This window comes from Cetorhinus maximus, chromosome 7, assembly GCF_964194155.1.
Source record: "Cetorhinus maximus chromosome 7, sCetMax3.hap1.1, whole genome shotgun sequence".
In the NCBI taxonomy this organism is placed as follows: domain Eukaryota; kingdom Metazoa; phylum Chordata; class Chondrichthyes; order Lamniformes; family Cetorhinidae; genus Cetorhinus; species Cetorhinus maximus.
The window spans coordinates 46,485,028-46,502,964 of record NC_135885.1 but is presented as its reverse complement, the minus strand read 5'-3'; the positions used below and the strand labels follow the sequence as shown (position 1 = coordinate 46,502,964).

The following is a 17,937-nucleotide window of genomic DNA, read 5'->3' as shown; positions in this document are numbered from 1 at the left end:
AATATCGCACTCGGTCCACTCTCCCTCCGCCGCTCGCATTCCACAGTGGGCGGGCCTTAATTGGCCCACCAGCGTAAAATCGCAGTGCGGAGTCGATCGCAGGAGGCGGTCAGCTTCCCAACTGCCCCCACCTGCCTCTGCTGATTATCCCCACTGAGGGCAAAATCCTGCCCATAAGTCGGAAACTTTGGTTCCTGACGAACCCCGGGCCTCGAGCACATGCGCCGGCTGGGAAATGCTCGCAAATGCACAGTTCATTTTTTTTTCCTTTCTTCAGGCCAGGGACCGGCCCTGCGCACAACGGAAAAGAGAAAATGGCATGAAGAGGCAGATCAGATGGCCTAAAATGGAGGGCCATTGTAGTGGGTGTGTCCCATGGAGCAGGACAGGGGAAGGGGACAAGGAGGATGTCCCAAACCAGGGAGAGGACAGGGAGAGGTCTGGTAAGGGCCAAAGCCAGAGGACTGAAAGAGGTCCCTTAAGTGAAGTTGAAAGAAAGAAGCAGAATAATATGCTCCGAATTCAAGAAGGACCTGCAGGGAGAGACTTTAAGTGAAGTGAGCATGAGAGGAACCCTGCAGTTCTGAAAAGGCAGCCAAAAGTTGTTGACTCTGTGCTGCAGACCATTGAGGCAAAGGTACCACTTTGACCCAGTGGTGTTCTGCTTGGCACAGCCAAAGATCTGAAATTGTGTTTGGGAGGTGAAGCTTGAGTGTACTCAGCGATCCAGGAGAAAGTAATCTCAGAAGACATAATTAAAACCCTGTGAGGTGGGTCGCTGTTGAAGCCTTTCAAGTAGAAGCAACTTTTGAAGAGAATACTAAGGCAAGATCTTCAAATGTGGAGATTGGAAACTCTTGTGAGAAAGATGAAGTTTCAGTGAGATTGGTTGGCTCACAATGTGACAAATGTCTGGGTGGATTGTTGAGAAATCCATGGAATCTGGTTTGGTCACATCTGTCAACTATTGTATAGTGTGGTGTGCCAACCATAGTTCGCCTGTTAATTCACATATACCACATAATTACCCTGAATGTTAGAGTATAAGATAGATATTGTATATTATCCTGGGCTGCAACTTCTGAGCTCCCCAACGTCGGATTGGGGAGGTACCCTAAAGTCGCGCTGGGGAACCCCTTTTGGAACTTCATAGGTAAGGGTTTGCATGGTAATTTCCCAGAAGCACAAACTTCCTCTGGGCAATTGCCATGCACTGGGAACCATCTGAAAATGTGATTTAAATCGCAAACTTCAGATGGTTCCGAATGGGTTACACCAATACTTACTCAGAAAAAGTGAGAACAATTAAAACCTCTTAGAACTTCTGGGTAACTATTGTAAAGATCCAGACCAACCACGTCCACACCCCCCCCCCCACCGCCAACCAACCACCCCCGAGCCCCCAAGGGACTCCTTCACCCTCCGACTAACCACCCCCACGGTATTCCCCACCCCTCCAATCACTCATGAGATTCCCCCCACCTGCACGGGACTCCACTCCCCCTCACCCCCAATGGCCCGACTCTCACCCCCGAACCCCCAACCTGACGCCTCAACCCCTGACCCCCCCTGACATGATCCCCTCCAACCTGACCTGACCCCATCGACACAACCCAATCCCCACTGACCTGACACCCCTACAGGCTCGACCTGCCCACATCTGCCGACCTGAAGCCCCCAACCACCTGACCTCTGATCCAACCCCCACCCACCCGACCTCTGATCCACCTCCACCCTGACTTACCCCCCCACCCCCACCCCCACCCCCACCGACTACCATTCCAACGTTAGTTAATATAAATCTAGACTTGACAATATGCTTGGGGTCAATTTTAACCACAACACCCTACACCACTGCCCTGTTCCCCCTTCCTGCTACCCCTCTGCTTGGCTTAGCAGGTGTAGCGGTGTTTGAGGAGTCTTAAAGGAGGAGTCTGACTCTATTGACTAACACAAGGTTTCATTGTTCCCACACAACAAAATTTCATCTTTGCTGATTTTGAAGTTGCCGGGGGCTCCAGCTGCAGGCAGGCAGAGGCCTATTTTAATCTTAAGATGGCATTATCAGTGGTGTAATGTGATTTTTATGATGATTTGGGATGGAGAAGAGAGGCTCTTTTGGTATCAAACCTACCAGAGAAATTTGACTGGGTGCAGCTGAGTTGCAGTAAAGACTATGATAAGCATTCGTTCTTCTTCTTTGAAAGGATTTCTTGACGGCTTTGACCTCAGTAGAACTCTATATTGGGAGGAGTGACTGATACCAAGCAGCTGCTTTCTGTGACCCCCTCCAAGACATATTTCACTCACATTTCGAGCCTGGACTGCTGCAATATCCTGGAAAGGAGCTGACCTTGCACTATAGCATGATAGCAGTTTATTGTCTATCAGGCACATACAGCAAATAAAGAGCAACAATCTATTTGTCTCAGAGCAAGGAGCACAGGTAATGTTCATTGGCTCAATTATTTTCTGTTTGATTATCTAGGTCTGGTAACTGATCTATGCTCACTGTGCTCGATTAGTGAAGCCTGGCGTGATGAAGAAATGACTTGATGTACATACGTTTCTTGTTTAGGATGGTTTAAATTAAAATAAGGCCTTTAGTTTTGCAAAGGGTGGAGGGGGAGGGGTGGTGAAGATGTAATGTCCAATGGCTGAATTGTTCTGTGTTTGACTATGTGAGTCTGGTAACTGCTCACCGTGCTTGATTAGTTAAACCTGGGTGTGGAATCGGAGAAAAGTAAACAAACTGTAGAAAGAGCTGGAGGCTAGAGCTGAAGCAGGAGTTAACATTTTGAGTTGCAGACTTTTGAGAAACTCTTATAAATAAAACCAGTTACACGTAGAAGCTGGTGTATCATCTCTGCATAGATCTGAGATACAAAATACATGAACAACCTTTAAATGTGAATAGACACATCCATAATGATGCTTGTGGGAAGCTGGAGCAAGTGCTGCTATGAAGTGCTGTAGCTCCTTGGTGAGATGAATAGAAATGGAAGGGGAACATACAGTATAATACAATATGAGCAATGCAGTCCTTGTATCAAACTTACCAATATATGCTGTATTATGATGCCATGGTGTGTTCTGGGTTTGTGATTAATTGAGTGCGTCAGTGTATGAAAGATTAGGAGGAAGAGAAAAAGCAATAATATTCAGGCTAACCTAGAAATATAGGATGATGTTTGTTGAACTGACTATTTTCAGGGCAATTTCCTCAAGTTGGATACAGGATTTCAGTTTGGGGGAACCCCTTCTAGTTGCTCTTCCTTCCTACCATGGGCGTCTTTTGCCTGCAATAGATTGGTGGAGAACTATGATTTTGAAGAGCCCCTATCGTTGTTAAGCACATTGTCATCCTGCAACACCCCACCCCTCCCCCCATCCCCCCTCCACCCAGCCCTCCCAAAAGCATGCAGGATCTGAGTGCTGGTTGGAGTGACAATGTGTGTTATAGCCATTCTATAGCCACATTCAAGATACACTTACTTTAGCAAACTTCTGCTGCTGTGTTAAACTTTTTTTCTCATCTGTGCCAATAACCTTTGTAATATGTCAAGCAGTGTTGACTTGCTTTGTCACTTCTTCCCATGCAGCAGATTGCTGAAGGCGGTATCCTTTGAACACAATGATGGCGACCCTCCTTCCCTGCACCTCCTTTCAACATTACCTTCAGGGCTTTCTAGGTTAAGGTGCAGTCTTCACTTCTCCTTGGGCCATTTAATGACCCTCAGCCATCCCTTTCAATGTAGTTCATGTAGGTTATCATGCTGCTAATTTCAACTGCTGAAATTGTTTTTTGGCACAGCATCTCCTCGATCAGCCTACTGCTGTTATCCTGTGGCCTACATGCTTGAAATACATGAATCCATCTGCACTGGGAGTGCTGAACAATTGCTTAAATAAGTGGGCCTCCCAAACTCTAGTGAGCTTTGCTCCAAATGCCCTTGATATGAGATGTGTTTGGCAGCCACTGTGTACCTATTTTATTAAAAGACTGGATCCGGCAGCTGTTGTTTACTATATAAGTAATAGTCTAAGTATGGGAGTGTGCAAATATGAGGCAGGGTTTTTAGCTGAGCGACCGGGCATGATCCCGACCCGCTCGAGTGTAAAATGATGCGCGATGATGTCCAGTGAGCGTCCCGACATCATCGCACGCTTGCATCGGCAGGCGCACGTGGGAGTCGACAGCACACCCGCTGACAATTATCAGGCCTATTAAGGCCATTAGAGATCCAATTAAAGGCTATTTTTCACTGCCCATCCAACCTTTGGCGGGCAGGCGAAAAGGCCAAGCGGCCTTTGCACCTTTTAGGAAATCCCATCTACGGGCGGGCTGAGGTTTCCAGCAGCAATTAAAAATAAAATATGAATTTTAACATTTCATGAAGAACATGTCCCTGCTTGTATGCCTCAGGGAGCTTTTCCAGCACGCACCCATGCGCATGCACTAAGCTGCACTCTCGCCCTCCTCCTCCCCCTCCACACAGGCGGTGCTGAGTGTTGCCGCATGTGGCTCACGCTGAGCGGGCCTTAATTGGCTGACCAGCGTGAAACTGCGGTCCGGCCCCGATCGCAGGCGGCGATCAGCTTCGCAACCGCTCCCACCCGCCCCCGCCGAGCTCGCCCGACGAGGGCAAAATCCTGGCCATGGTAACATCTCTGCCTGTCATTTTATTCTGTTTATTTTAAATGGGCCAATAGCTGCAATAGATTAAATTGAACCCATCAGTGTAGAACAGACACTTGGGTCTTTAGAAATGGAAACATCATCTTGCAGCCCCACCCCAGTCACTTTTAGAATGCTTGTTGAAGGCTATTTTAAATGAATCCTACCTTAGAACTTTATAAGCACCAATTGAACTTTTGTGTAGATCTGCAGAATAGGATAAGGCTTGCTATGAAACAGGGAAGGTTCACTTTTTATACGCAACCTGTTGTTTTCCAGTAGCTATGAAATTACTGCAGAGGTTAAAGTCAGATTACAAAATCTGTTCTAGATAAGTATGTTTAATGGACAATTGCCCATGCCAGAATTTAAACTAAATTCTATGCTGTTTATATAAGGAACTGATACCCAGTTCCAACATCTCTTACCTTCGTGTTGCTGGGATAGATATCACACACTCCTGAGTGACTTTTCTCCTTTCCTATGGAATCTCAGTGTCAAATTGTATTTTGATATTATGCATGAATTTAACCATCAAAGCACCACATAAAATCAAAACCGTTTCAAGAATTGACATTTCTGTAGTTAGGAAGTCAGATCCTTGGTAAGTGCGGAAGGTTACCTGATATAAGTACGCTCCATGGGGACAAAATGTCTGAACTTTTTATTGATTCTGGTTTAAATAATACAGGCTTGCATGTGGGGAAGACACTGTTGGGTGCAGGCCCGGAGTGTCGAATAAATCTGGGTATTGGGCCTGAAAGAAAGCATCAACATTAAGGAAGCTGGAACAGTAGAGCCCCAGGATTGCTCCATTTCTTTCTAATCCTAAGAACTTGTACAGGTTATTGTTTTAGCTATAAAGTTTTCACTTGAATGTTAATGACAGGCATTTAAAAAATAATAGTTTGCCATCAAAATATCAAAGTAAAGTCAGTTTTCCCAAATGATGCTTTCGCAGAAGCTGTTGTTTCCATTCAGAACTTTACATCATTTTGGAACCGAAGTGATAACAATGTCAAAAGCAGTGCCAGGCTTTTTTGGGACAGTTTGTCCCTGATCCACACCTTGTACGAGTAGAGGAAGTCTGTGTGCACAGCCATTTGACATCAATTTGCATGTAAACACAGTCATTCATTTCCTATAGCCTTCAAGTTGCACTGTGGGATACTAAAATTCAAATGCTTAATGCAGCTGTCTGAAATTCCTCTATGTACTGTTTGAGCAATGGTTAAAATAGATGGTCTGCTGTAAAATAATGGAGAAGGGAATTTTGAATGATACATTAATTTAGCACCCAACAGCGCAATTTCAAAGCTTACGCGGTCAAGCGGAAAACTGTTGATTTACAGAATCTAGAGCGGAGCTGTTGTTTAGACCTTTTTAAAATGATTCTCAGCCAGCTTTTCAGGTTAGGAATTCTAAGCCCTTCAAATGGAAGAAAACAGTCAGTTTTATTTGCATATAATTAATCAAATTCTGCAACCTTCTGTCACTGTTCTAATGAGGTTTTCCAACATATACAGCATGGTTAAATAGGTTTTTCATAACCTATTGCTATTGCTATTCGACAATCTCAGGCTGACTCAACCATTTTGCTATTATCATCAGAAACACTCAGTTCTAAGGTGCTTACTCGAAGAATGTTGCGCTTTTATCACTGAATCAAAACCTACCATTGGAGTTGGATTAATAATTTTGTTTCTTGGCATCCTAGACATGCTGCTGTCAAAGTGACAGAGTGACATATTTTTAATGGTAGATACTTGACAAAAACCTTCAAATATAAATCATACGGCACTCATCAGAAATGTTGTATTAATGGTCTTCTTTCTGATGAGAGAGCTCTCCTTTTGAAAGGGAAGGGCATATTTAGTTAATGGTGATCATGTAAAGTTATGAAGCATTGTATTTTAGAGTCTCTATGCTGTTATATTTTATTAAATAGACCAAGAATTAAACATTTTAATATGAAGAGGTTAGGTAATTTTAGTATTAGGAGAATAACTAAAAAATGCATTTTCACACTTTGGGCTGGATTTTAGCCAACTCAAGTTGAGATATTTCCCAACTCACCAGACCCACCTCGGTAAAAAATACCTCGAATCACATGAGTTGCAGTCTGGGGGCGGTGGGGGTGGGGAGGTGCAGTTGGGGGTGGGTGGGGAGTGGGGGTGGCAGGTACGGGATGGAGCCGGGCCACCGACCCTGGAAGCAGAGCATAGGTGGAAATAGGAGTGGGAATGTACCAAGGCAGGTTGGTTCGAAGGCCCATCTCAGTTCTCTGGGTCTTCTTCCCAGGTGCTTCAGAAGCTGTTAGGCACTCTTACCCACATCCCTCATAGCCCCTCACTTCCCCACCCACGTTCCATGATCCCCTTGTACCCTCCATTTCAATTTCATAGCCATACACATGATATTCATCATGGGCAGACCTCAGGAATCATGTGAAGATGAAAAAAAAACTTCTAAGAATTCAAGACAGTTCTAACCCATAAACATTTGTTAAGTAAAGAAATTTCCCATTCATAAAACCCAATCAAAGCTTTTAATTCTTCTCAAGTGGTTAATCGCTTAAAAAAACAAACTTCCATTCAGACCACACATCGAAGACAGCTAATCTTTTAATAGCATCTGAAAACTGTCAATCAAGCTGAGAATTCAGAACCTCTGCTGAGATAATTGTAGCTTTTGAAACTCAACCAAATATTAATAATGACATAATAATAATCATTGGGGAAATGTCAACAAAGAACTCTATTGAAAGTGCACAACCAGATGCTAGATTTGTTTTCTAACCTGCAGCAGATGGCCTGTCAATCAAAACAGTCCAGCAGAGGCTTTTGTTTAAACTCACAGTGACAGCTGCTACCTGTTTTTTTTAGATTTAAGAATGGTATGTTTAAAAAACTTCAGATTATAACAGTTATACAGCACCTACCTGCCCTTCAAGAGCATTTAGATCTATTCATCAATTTGTGACTTCGGCATCCAGGTAATGTCTGCCAATTTTAAAGATCTGCAGAGTATTTTCGACTCTTTGAAAATCTGTCCCCTTATATTAGATTACTGACAGACAAAAGGCTGGGTGTAGCAGTAAATTAGAATAACTGTCCTTTCTTGTCTGAGGCCTGACTTAAACACAACAACATTTTGCTTTTCTGCAGTGCCTTTAATATGGGAAAAATGCCCGAAAGCGCTTCACAAGGAAAATAAAAAGTAACAGACACTGAACCTTGGAGCTGGATTTTGTGGGCCATCCACAGGCAGGAAAGCAGATGGGTGGACCCATAAAATAGGGCACTGTGCCATCAGTGACATGGCCGCCGCCTGACCACTTGTTTGTCTGTGCCCCTGCCAATGTCGTCAATTTATAATTAGTGAGAGTGGCGTCAGGTGGGCAGCCCGCCCATGGTCCAATTGAGGCCCTAAATTGGGAAACTAATGCTAACTTAAGGACCTCATCCCACCCCTGCTCAAACTAACAGACAACAGAAGAGGTCTACAACGAACATGCAGCCCGACAAGTTTAAACCTGTGGGTTGCTATCAGTGAAAGGGGTTTGCCTCATTTCTGGGTATCCAATTGGCAGCCCCTCCCTCATAATTTTCCCTGCCTGTGTCCTCCCTACTCCCATTACTCCCATGCCCTGTCCAACATGATCCCCAACCCCCCCTCATCAGTGCTACATTGGCAGGCCCCGGTGAAATCTCGGACTTAGCTGGAAGTCTGGGTCCATTGCTGAACACCTCCTCGGTGTCCTTAATGCAGTACTAGCAGTGACCACCAGCGTGATGAGAAAAAGAGACAGAAAAGTGAGAAAAACACTTTAAAACCCTAAATTTGAATTGTTAAAATCCCTAAGAGCTCACTACATGCAGGAATGTAACACAATCATTTAAATAGTTCCCTTTCTGAGACAGAGCTAATGTTTGACTTTGTGTTAATAATATCACGTTAAAAGGGTTACTAGAACTGTTATGTACGAGGCCTAAATTTCTGCAAAAAGTTTAATGGTCAGCTCATATGCAGTTCTGAAAAGTAACTGAGAGGTTGAGGACCATTTGTGCAAGCCACCATTTGTGTGAGGCAAACAGCAGAATGACATCAATCACCCAGTTGATTTACAACTCACAGGTCATCCCTCCATCTCCTGAATCTGCTGGCTGATTTTCTCATTAGTAGCAGTGTGCATCATCAGCTCGGTGTTATTTTTCTAGCAAAATTTGGCCCAATATTTCATTATGCTCTTACCTTGAGGAGTGTTGCACAAAAAAAAAAGAGAATTAGTATAGATACAGTTAATTCCGCTGCCACACATAACTAAGGACCAAAACAAAAAGTTAAAAGCTACTGCGGATGCTGGAAATCCAAAACAAAAACAGAATTACCTGGAAAAACTTAGCAGGTCTGGCAGCATCAGTGGAGAAGAAAAGAGTTGACGTTTCGAGTCCAACATGACCCTTCGGCAGAACTGAAGTATAGTTAGGAGAGAGGTGAAATATAAGCTGGTCTAAGGTGGGGGGCGGGGGGAGAGAGAAGTTGAGGGTGGGGTGGTTGTGGGGATAAGCAAGCAGTGATAGGAGCAGATAATCAAAAGATGTCACAGACAAAAGGATCAAAGAGGTGTTGAAGGTGGTGATATTATCTAAGAAAAGTGCTAATTAAGAATGGATGGCAGGACACTCAAGGTACAGCTCTAGTGGGGGTGGGGTGGAAAGACTAACAAGGTATTAGTTGTAGATTTAAAAATAATGGAAATAGGTGGGAAAAGAAGAATCTATATAAATTATTGAAAAAAAAACAAAACAAAAGGGAGGGGGAAGAAACGGGGTGGGGATGGGGGGAGGGGGAGTTTAAGATCTAAAGTTGTTGAATTCAATATTCAGCCCGGAAGGCTGTAAAGTGCCTAGTCGGAAGATGAGGTGCTGTTCCTCCAGTTTGCGTTTGGCTTCACTGGAACAATGCAGCAAGCCAAGGACAGACATGTGGGCAAGAGAACAGGGTGGAGTGTTAAAATGGCAAGCGACAGGGAGATTTGGGTCTTTCTTGCGGACAGACCGCAGGTGTTCTGCAAAGCGGTCGCCCAGTTTGCGTTTTGTCTCTCCAATGTCGAGGAGACCGCATTGGGAGCAACGAATGCAGTAGACTAAGTTAGGGGAAATGCAAGTGAAATGCTGCTTCACTTGAAAGGAGTGTTTGGGCCCTTGGACGGTGAGGAGAGAGGAAGTGAAAGGGCAGGTGTTGTATCTTCTGCGTGGGCATGGGAGGTGCCATAGGTGGGGGTTGAGGAGTAGGGGATGATGGAGGAGTGGACCAGGATGTCCCGGAAGGAACGATCCCTATGGAATGCCGCCAGGGTGGAGTGAAGGGAAGATGTGTTTGGTGGTGGCATCATGCTGGAGTTGGCAGAAATGGCGGAGGATGATCCTTTGAATGCGAAGGCTGGTGGGGTGATAAGTGAGGACAAGGGGGACCCTATCATGTTTCTGGGAGGGAGGAGAAGGCGTGAGGGCGGATGCGCGGGATATGGGTCGGACACGGTTGAGGGCCCTCTCAACGACCGTGGGTGGAAAACCTCGGTTAAGGAAGAAGGAGGACATGTCAGAGGAGCTGTTTTTGAAGGTAGCGTCATCAGAACAGATGCGACGGAGGTGAAGGAACTGAGAGAATGGGATGGAGTCCTTACAGGAAGCGGGGTGTGAGGAGCTGTAGTCGAGGTAGCTGTGGGAGTCGGTAAGCTTGTAATGGATATTGGTGGACAGTCTATCATCAGAAATTGAGACAGAGAGGTCAAGGAAGGGAAGAGAAGTGTCAGAGATGGACCATGTGAAAATGATGGAGGGGTGGAGATTGGAAGCAAAATTAATAAATTTTTCCAGGTCCCGACGAGAGCATGAAGCAGCACCGAAGTAATCATCGATGTACCGGAGAAAGAGTTGTGGGAGGGGGCCGGAGTAGGACTGGAACAAGGAATGTTCCACATACCCCATAAAGAGACAGGCATAGCTGGGGCCCATACGGGTACCCATAGCCACACCTTTTATTTGGAGGAAGTGAGAGGAGTTAAAGGAGAAATTGTTCAGTGTGAGAACAAGTTCAGCCAGACGGAGGAGAGTAGTGGTGGATGGGGATTGTTGGGGCCTCTGTTCAAGGAAGAAGCTAAGGGCCCTCAGACCATCGTGGTGGGGGATGGAGATGTAGAGGGATTGGACATCCATGGTGAAGAGGAAGTGGTTGGGGCCAGGGAACTGGAAATTGCTGATGTGACGTAAGGTGTCAGAGGAATCACGGATGTAGGTGGGAAGGGACTGGACAAGGGGAGAGAGAAGGGAGTCAAGATAACGAGAAATGAGTTCCATGGGGCAGGAACAGGCTGACACGATCGGTCTGCCAGGACAGTTCTGTTTGTGGATTTTGGGTAGGAGGTAGAAGCGGGCCGTCCGAGGTTGGGCGATTATCAGGTTGGAAGCTGTGGGACTACTCTCCTCTGTCTGGCTGAACTTGTTCTCACACTGAACAATTTCTCCTTTAACTCCTCTCACTTCCTCCAAATAAAAGGTGTGGCTATGGGTACCCGCATGGGCCCCAGCTATGCCTGTCTCTTTATGGGGTATGTGGAACATTCCTTGTTCCAGTCCTACTCCGGCCCCCTCCCACAACTCTTTCTCCGGTACATCGATGATTACTTCGGTGCTGCTTCATGCTCTCGTCGGGACCTGGAAAAATTTATTAATTTTGCTTCCAATCTCCACCCCTCCATCATTTTCACAACACCCTGCCCAGCAGAATTCGGGCTAGCCAGGGGAAATAAAATGCAGATTTTAACTACTGGTTTACAGCCCCGACCTGGTCAACTTCAGTTTGAAACTCCAGGAAATAAGGAGACCCTTTCTGCACTCAGCATTTCCATGTGTGACTTGGCTGAAATCTGGAACCTAAATAACACAATTCTCAAATGTGACTGGTTAATTAAGAGCAGAACTCCTGGCAGTTTGAGGGTGAAATTCATGCCTTGCTGTTTGAGTATACTAAACCAAGATGTGAATTCACATTTACAACTCCCCATGCAATGGAATTCTTAAGCCCATTTGGTGATCCCTGGGGGAAGTGAGGTCCTTTCCCCAAATAAAGGGGTAAAAATCAGAGGGCAAGTTCTCTGTAAAACAATTTCCTCTATTCGCAGTGAAATCTTAAAGTGAGCAGAAAGAACATGTTTCTGAGTTTGCTACAGTGAATGAACAGAGGAATTGTTCTCCCATGCTGCTCCCACTCATCTCTTAGCAACGAGTTATAGAACAATACAAATGACTTAGATGAGGTGACTTGTCACTCCTGTTAGTTGACAATTGATGCTTTGCATAAGGGTCAAATCCGAGGCAACAGAAGAAAATAATATTCTCAAAGAAAAGGGGGGAGTGGTTAGAGTGATTCAGTAAAAGCTTTTGGACTCAACACTGTGCATTTTATAAAAAAGAATTATACTGTATTCACTGTTGAAACCTTCTGCTATTACCCCAGGGCTGTCTTTCTCATTTGTTTGTGCTGAAGACGCCACAGCTGCATGTTCTCACCTTGCTGCAGCCTGAGCCTAAACCCAATAGAGTCATTGTCAGATATAACACTATACCTGATCCCAAGAACATCTTGGAGGCTGGGTGGGCTATCAATTAAAGGTAGGCCTTCTCACTTAGAATTAAAATAACATGCCATAAAAATCTTCTTCAGTTCTGTGAGCATAAATTATTGAATGAATATAGAGTAATAATTCTGCTAATTTTATCTTCCTGGATCACAAACTCAGGAACAGGTGGCTGAAGCAGAAGGTTATGCAATCCCATGAATTATAGGTGTATTACATATTCAGCTGAATTTTAACTTGCAAGAGCATATGTGTTTGGGAGCGGATGGGGACAGTGCGTTGGGAAGTCAACTCCAACCCACCAGCTTCTGCATTTAACTGCTGCACGTTAGGCTGTGGGTGAGCAACCCTTCAGGAGAGGTGGGTTGTTAATTTCAATAAGTTAATCACTCAATTACACCTTTTGGAATTTAACTGTGAGTCCATGGGTTTCTCAGGCTTCTTGGAACTCGTCAGTGAAAGCAAGGTCAGAAGACAGTGGTAATTTAGAGGCTAAACACATGACTAGGAAAAATGTCAAAGGGTACTGAAATCTCACGGCTGCTTTCTAGCCTGATTACTTGAAAAGCTTTGTTTACAGTACTTGTGCTGAGAGGTAACTTTTTGCCAATTTAAAGGTTACCTTCACAGCTTTGAAGGGTTGTGCATCTGAACTTGACTTTGGAACTATGATCCATCAGATCAATGTGGGAGCTGTTTTTGCAGCTTTACTTTGGACCTCAAATGAGAACCAAGGTGATGAGCAGCAGCTACAGGAGCAGCAAGATCACCAACACCAGCAGGGGCAGGAACAGCAATAGTCTTCTCTTCATAGACCAGCCATTCCACAAACCTACCTTCCAACCTTCCAACATTAGTTTAGGCAGAAAAGTGGACCAATCCAACCTGAGCCATATTGTCATCCTACATTTTAAATGTATCTGCAGTTCTAGATCTCTTTCATTCTCAGATTAACAGGGCCTGACTGGATCCTAGCTTAAGCAAACTGATCAACATCCTAACCTGTAATCCCCCTCTTCCCCCCTCCGACCAAGCCCCAGCTCCAACTCCAGTCAAGCCAAACCAATCCCGCCCCCCCCCCCCCCCCACCCCCCCCCCCCGCCGCCTACTTTGGTTGGTTTCCCCCTCTGATTACCCCATCCCCCCAGGCCAAAACCCTCACTGTGGCAAAGACATATCTGCTGCTGTGGAGTTTAATAACTGGCTCCCCATCTGACTGGAGTCCCATAAGGGCCAAATGTTCCTCTTTGAGTTGAGAATCGGGAATCAGGCCATTTTCAGAAATCACAAACCGGCCTCAAATGTAGCCATGCCCACCCACCATATTGCCCACCAACCTTGCAGAGTTGGGGCAGGCTGGAGTCAGAGAGTGCTACCCCCTGAAGCAGGGTGGAGGCGGAAGCAGAGGTGAGCAGATGCTGAGGCGGCCAAGTTAGAAGGCCCACTTCCATTTGCTGGGATATCCTCCCAGGTCTGTAGATGAATGTGAGGGACCCTAATTCTCACGTCTCCCCCCCACACCCCCTTCACCCACCCCTCACCCCTGGACTCTCTCACTCCCATGCTCCTGGTATCTGTGACGCTGGGGACCTCCAGAGGAGGCCAAGATGGATCATCTACTCGGCACTTCTGGCTGAAGATTGAAGATGTGCTGGGCTCTCCCGTCATTGAGGATGGGAATATTTGCAGAGCCTACTCCTCCAGTGAGTTGTTTAATTGTCCACCACCATTCACAACTGGACATGGCAACACTGCAGAGCTTAGATCTGATCCGTTGGTTGTGGGATCACTTAGCTCTGTCTATCCCTTAGTGCTTATGCTGTTTGGCACGCAAGTAGTCCTGTGTTCTAGCTTCACCAGGTTCACACCTCATTTTTAGGTATGCCTGGTGCTGCTCCTGGCATGCCCTCCTGCACTCTTCATTGAATCAGTGTTGATCCCCTGGTTTGATGGTAATGGTAGATTGGGGATATGCTGGGCCTGAGGTTACAGATTGTGTTTGAGTACAATTCTGCTGCTGCTGATGGCCCACAGCGCCTCATGGATGCCCAGTCTTGAGTTGCTAGATCTGTTCAGAATCTATCCCATTTAGCACGGTAGTAGTGCCATACAACATGATGGAGGGTATCCTCAATGTGAAGGTGGGACTTCGTCTCCCCAAGGACTGAGCAGTGGTCACTCCTACTGATACTGTCATGGACAGTTGCATCTGCTGCAGGCAGGCTGGTGAGGATGAGGTCAAGTATGTTTTTCCCTCTTGTTGGTTCCCTCACCACCTGCTGCAGTCCCAGTCTAGCAGCTATGTCCTTTAGGACTTGGCCAGGCCAGTCAGTAGTGGTGCTACTGAGTCACTGTTGATGATGGACGTTGAAGCCCCCCACCCAATGTACATTCTGTCCTTGCCACCCTCAGTGCTTCCTCCAAGTGATTCTCAACATGGAGGAGCAATGATTCATCAGCTGAGGGAGGGCGGTATGTGGTAATCAGCAGGAGGTTTCCTTGCCCATGTTTGACCTGATGACATGAGACTTCATGGGGTCTGGAGTCGATGTTGAGGACTCCCAGGGCAACTCCCTCCCCATTGGATACCACTGTGCCATCACCTCTGCTGGATCAGTCCTGCCAGTGGGACAGGACATACTCAGAGATGGTGATGGTGGTGTCTGGGACATTATCTGTAAGGGATGATTCCATGAGGATGACTATGTCAGGCTGTTGCTTGACAAGTCTGTGAGACAGCTCTCCCAATTTTGGAACTAGCCCCTAGGTGTTAGTACAGAGGACTTTGCAGGGTCAACGGGGCTGAGATTGCCATTGTCGTTTCTGGTGCCTAGATCGATGCCGGGTGGTCCATCGGTTTCATTCCTTTTTTGAGACTTTGTAGCAGTTTGATACAACTGAGTGACTTGTTAGGCCAGTTCAGAGGACATTTAAGAGTCAACCACATTGCTGTGGGTCTGGAGTCACATATAGGCCAGACCGGATAAGGACGACAGATTTTCTTCTCTAAAGGACACTAGTGAACCAGATGGGTATTTACAAAAATCGACAATGCTTTCATGGCCATCATTAGGCTTTTAATTCAAAATTTTTATTAAATTAAATTTCCACCATCTGCCGTAGCGGGATTTAAACCCAGGTCCCCAGAGCAGTATTCTGGGTCTCTGAAGTACTAGTCAAGCGACACTACCACTATGCCATCACCTCCGCCCCAGCGAGTGCTCACTCTTCTGCTTTTGACTGTGATGCCATGCATTAATTAGCTCTACTTTGGTTCACTTGGAGCTCTGCCAAGTGACCGACACCCTCATCCAGCCAGTCCCTCAGCTCCATCCAGGTCTTTATCTCCAGCCAAGAGAACACCTCCTCCATTGAAGAGCTGGAAATAAGCAGCACTTACCCACACCCTCCACCAGTGCAGCGCACCTTGGTGGGACCTAGATCTTGAGCAGTCTCCGGCTCACAATCTGGTGGTCACTATATGGACACGTGTCCACAGCAGGAGGAAGTAGGCTTAGCGAGCTCCGCGGCACTCAGAGGACTGCTGGGGTACAGGTATCTGTGAGGCCCGAGTCAGATAACGAACCTCTAGGTTTGGCCTTCCAACTCATCCTGGAGAGTCAGCAGAAGGCACAGGAACATCACGCAGAGCTGGTGGAAGTCCTCAACAGAGTGGCTCATGAGTCAGAGGAGTGCATCCACCTGCTCTCTGATGAAGTGGTGCCCACATGTGCATGTATGGAGGTCTCATGGGGAGGATGGCAGATGCCATGGAGACCCTGGTCCAGCAGAACACGGAGACATGCACTCCATGCACTCCCATCTTGGGAGCCATGGGTGAGTTTCTGCAGTGGCAAAGCTAGAGTGAAATTTGGCACTCGATACCCTCCCAAGGTGCTCCTTCCCCCCAAGGAGTTAGTTCAGAGCTCTCAGGCACCCGAAGGGAGAAGGAACCGCAGCTGGATGCCCCTCGGTATTGACTCAGGAATCTCAGAGGCTGTCTGCTCCCTCCGAGTCCCCTTTTGCCAGTGAGCCCCTCAACCTCATCCTCTGTCACCGCAGAAGGAGCAGCTCACCAATGAGTGATTCTGGAGGGAGAAGTGTGTGTGTGGCAGGGACTCATGCAAACATTCTCCCACGCACGCAGATCCTTCATCCATCACACTCATCTCAATGTCCTGAGCATTTTCAATGCTGTCTGCTGGGATTTGCTTTCAGTTGTCCATCTGAGCTGACCTGCATCTCCGCCCACCCCCCGTGAACTCCCATGCAGCACCCGATCACGCCCACCACAACTTTCGTTTCATTTTCGATTTAGACAGCATGGTGATTATTCAGTTTTTCATTCACTCTCCTGTCCTTTCCCCTCCCCAGTCACCTATTTCCTTTCCCCGACCACTGTTGACACCTCTGGCATCACCTTTCGCCTCCACCCTGTGACCTACCAGCCAGAACCCTTTTCCTTTGGGGATGTCCAGGTGAATGTGCACGTTCCCTTCCTTCCTGAAAATCCCACCCCCTTCCACATTCACCTCCCCAACCTCCTCCTTCCCACCCCCAGGTTCCGTGTCTGCCTCCGAGTCCTGACTAACCACCTTCACTGTCCCTTCTACCATAACAGTCGAACCCTCACCCTCCCAACCCTCCGCCTCATTCTACCCTCAGTCATTCTCAACATTCCCTTGTACCACGCCCACCCTCAGTTTGCTCCCCAGGAGGCAGTCATGAACTTATCAGAGCCCTCTCTTGCATGTTCACCTGGATATCCCACCCTCCAGACCCCTTCCCTCCTTGGAACCCCATCCCCTCTTGGAATTTCTTTCTCACCCTGGACACCTCCGCCCTTAGCCCTCCTGCACCCCCCGGACTTGCCCCCCTGCTTAGTCCTTCACCTATCCTGACTCCTTCCGACATCCTTACTTCTTCCTCCAGCCTTACTCCCTCCCCTCTCCACTCTCCTTCCTCCCCTCCGCACTTCTCCCCCCTCTCCACACTCCTTCCTCCACCTGGACTCCCTTCCCTTTCCACATTCCTTCCTCCCCTCCAGACTCCTCCCTCCCTCTCCTCCCTCCTCCCTGACTCCCTCCCCTCTCCATAATCCTTCCCCACTTTGAATTCCTTCCTTTACACCTTACACCCCTCTTACACCTGCTCTCCAGTTGCTGTCTTCTTACCCTTTGTCCCCTCCTCCCTCATACTCACTGCCCCCCGACACCTTCGTTCCCCCCTCCCAATTTCACTTCCCCCGACACCTCTTCCTCTCCCAAACACAGCTGGCCCTTCCTCTCCACGGCCTCTACCATCATCAGTTGTGAGCAGTCCCTGAGCGATGAGTTTCCAACTTCCTTGAGCTGCTTTGCAGAGGAGCTACATCCATGAGAGTCTGTCCAGTATGCCATGGACCTTCCTCCAGTGTGCTGTTGGTGTCGGGCTCCAGCATCTTCTGCTCCTATCATGTCTGCGATGTGAGCAAGGCCCTTGTGGTAAGTTCAGTCTTCTGCACGTCACACTTGTCCAGACATGTGCTGCACCAGCATGTTTTCCCACCGACATAGGCGGATGGTCCAGTGTGAGGGGGATGATTCCAGCCAGCTGACCTTATAATGATCTGCATATG

General features: G+C 47.0%; 1 protein-coding gene across 10 annotated transcripts in view; it reads left to right on the top strand.

Moving 5' to 3' along the window:
• sgcg (sarcoglycan, gamma) overlaps positions 1 to 17,937 on the top strand; it is an 827,414-nt gene that overhangs the window by 334,537 nt on the left and 474,940 nt on the right. For 3 of the 10 annotated variants that reach the window (XM_078545431.1, XM_078545428.1, XM_078545430.1), the window contains one exon: positions 12,200 to 12,354. The exons of 6 other annotated variants lie outside the window; for them this stretch is intronic. The gene's annotated coding sequence lies outside the window, so the exon portion shown is untranslated. Of the gene's footprint in view, positions 1 to 2,331; positions 2,447 to 12,199; positions 12,355 to 17,937 lie in introns of those variants that run through there. One more of the 10 variants, XM_078545432.1, reaches the window with a different exon arrangement.